The sequence below is a fragment of the Montipora capricornis genome, chromosome 12, assembly GCF_036669925.1.
Source record: "Montipora capricornis isolate CH-2021 chromosome 12, ASM3666992v2, whole genome shotgun sequence".
Taxonomy (NCBI): domain Eukaryota; kingdom Metazoa; phylum Cnidaria; class Anthozoa; order Scleractinia; family Acroporidae; genus Montipora; species Montipora capricornis.
Window position 1 is genome coordinate 34,549,938 of NC_090894.1, and position 2,500 is coordinate 34,552,437.

Genomic DNA, 2,500 nt, shown 5'->3' on the forward strand with positions numbered 1-2,500 from the left:
TTACGTTCTACTTTTTTTTTGGGGGGGGGGGGGCTTTTGAGTTGAGATATGTGGCGAAACTGCTCCGTTTTTCAAGGTAATTCGGAAAAGAGCTGACTAGTAATCGCCATCTTCATAACCCGAGCAGTTCTTTCAGTTAGGAAAAAATAATAACACTGAGTTTCCAGCGCGTAGATGTTAAGACACTGCTTTTCTCACATACCTTATTCTTTTCAATTACTTAAAAAAAAAAAAAAGAGAAGAAAAGATATGGTGGATGCTAGAAAGAGGTAAACTGGTGAAATTCAAACAAAGCCTCCTAAAGGTTTGACAGTGGCTATTGTTCTTTCCTTTTGTAAAAATAGCCCACTATTGTTTTTTTCTGTCAACACCTTTCTGATGAGAAAACAAAAGGCATATATATATATATATCATATATAATTAAGTAAAGTACGATCGTCCGGGTGAGTGTAGTCCTGAGAAGGACTGTTTGAGATGACATTGACTGACGTTTCGACAACCTGAGCGGAAGTCATCTTCAGAGTCATGTGATTTGTGTAACGTCAGTAGATACTATAAGAACTCCGGTCGTATATGTCATTGGTCAACTTATTAGTGATGTTATTGGTGAGCCAATGTCATCTCAAACAGTCCTTCTCAGGACTATCAGGACTACACTCACCCGGACGATCGTACTTTACTTAATAATATGACTCCTGGGTTCAAACCATTTACAATATCATATATACTTTGAAATTGCAACGTTTATATATATATATATATATATTTCCGGCTTACAAATTTCATAATTTGTAAGCCGGAAATGTCGACACTTAACCACAGAAACGAAATGACATCAACCTGTAGACATTCTAAGAAATTTCTGTTAAGTAGCGCGTTCACCTAAAATAGTCTTACCCGATCGTTTAGCGCTTTTGCCGTCCAATCACATCTTGACACCTTATGCTAGTAAGCATTGTTCCCCACTTTCAAATTTGTATATCTTTACATGTAACCGTTATTGTTGTCAGTTGCCTGATGATTGCTTCATTAGAAGCATGAAACTCCGAGTAGCAATTAAATGTTTTTGAACTAGTCCGACTCCAGAAATTCATCTTTATTCTATATATATATATATATATATATATACATATAAATATATATATATATATATATATATATATATATATATATATATATATATATATACATAAATTGAAAGATTAAAGAGGACGCATCGATTCTCTGTTACTCTGAGTTTCGCGCCTAAGCGCTCGTCAGACTGAGTGCAACACTCAATAAGCGCAACGAGTTGATTAGTAAATGTAGACACAATGAGAAATACCTATTGAAGAACGTTAGGTAAATAGGAGCGTGCAACACGAATGGCCATGTATGACTAAAAAGCGGTAATCTTCAACGAATAAAATCACTCTTGGTTACACACTGATGAGTGCAGGACAAACTAAACGTCCTGTACGAAACAGACCTGTATGAAAACCAGAGACAAAAGTATGATCGTGTCCTGATTATTCATTCATTTATAATTGCCCTACCGCATGGTATAGAGCACTCTTAGTACAGCAAATACAAGCCTACTTTTACGTATATATATATATATATATATATATATATATATATATATATATATTTCGTACAGGACGTTTAGTTTGTCCTGCACTCATCAGTGTGTAACCAAGAGTGATTTTATTCGTTGAAGATTACCGCTTTTTAGTCATACATGGCCATTCGTGTTGCACGCTCCTATTTACCTAACGTTCTTCAATAGGTATTTCTCATTGTGTCTACATTTACTAATCAACTCGTTGCGCTTATTGAGTGTTGCACTCAGTCTGACGAGCGCTTAGGCGCGAAACCATCAAACAAATATCTTAAATATTTTAAGAGGAAAAAAGGACGCAACTACATTTCCCGACAAGCCTGTTTCGTGAATCGCTTCACTCTTCAGGGGTTTAAGCGATTCACGAAACAGGCTTGTCGGGAAATGTAGTTGCGTCCTTTTTTCCTCTTAAAATATTTATCCCGCTCTGCTTCAACGTATTGAGCACTGTTCCACGAGAAAATCGACTTACAGACTCCCTATATATATATATATATATATATATATATATATATATAACTTCAGGTGAGTTCCACACTGATAAATCCAGAATAGTGCTCAACAATAATGGAGCGGTAATAACTATGTTTTTCTACTCAATATAGTTTCATATGGACTTTAATACAGGTCTGTTTCGTAGACCAACAAGGAGTTGGACCACTCATCAGTTAAATTCCATGTACACTGTAGCATCGCTGGGGTTTTTATATACATCAGTAGCGTGATCGTTACAAGACTCAAACTTGAAAAACAATAGTAAAAAAGCATTTGTAAAATTATGATTGGTTGTTGAGGATACGATTGAACCTAAGGAGAAAATTTCGCTTGTGCCTGCAAGTCGGTACGAGTTCATTACGTTTGTTGAGCGTTGCCATGTCCGGTTTATATAGGATATAGAAT

At 35.8% G+C, this 2,500-nt stretch overlaps 1 protein-coding gene across 1 annotated transcript in view; it reads right to left on the reverse strand.

Annotated features, from left to right (window-relative positions):
- Window positions 1-2,500, reverse strand: part of LOC138027079 (EGF-like repeat and discoidin I-like domain-containing protein 3) — a 45,837-nt gene that overhangs the window by 30,017 nt on the left and 13,320 nt on the right. The gene's annotated exons all lie outside the window — the stretch shown is intronic.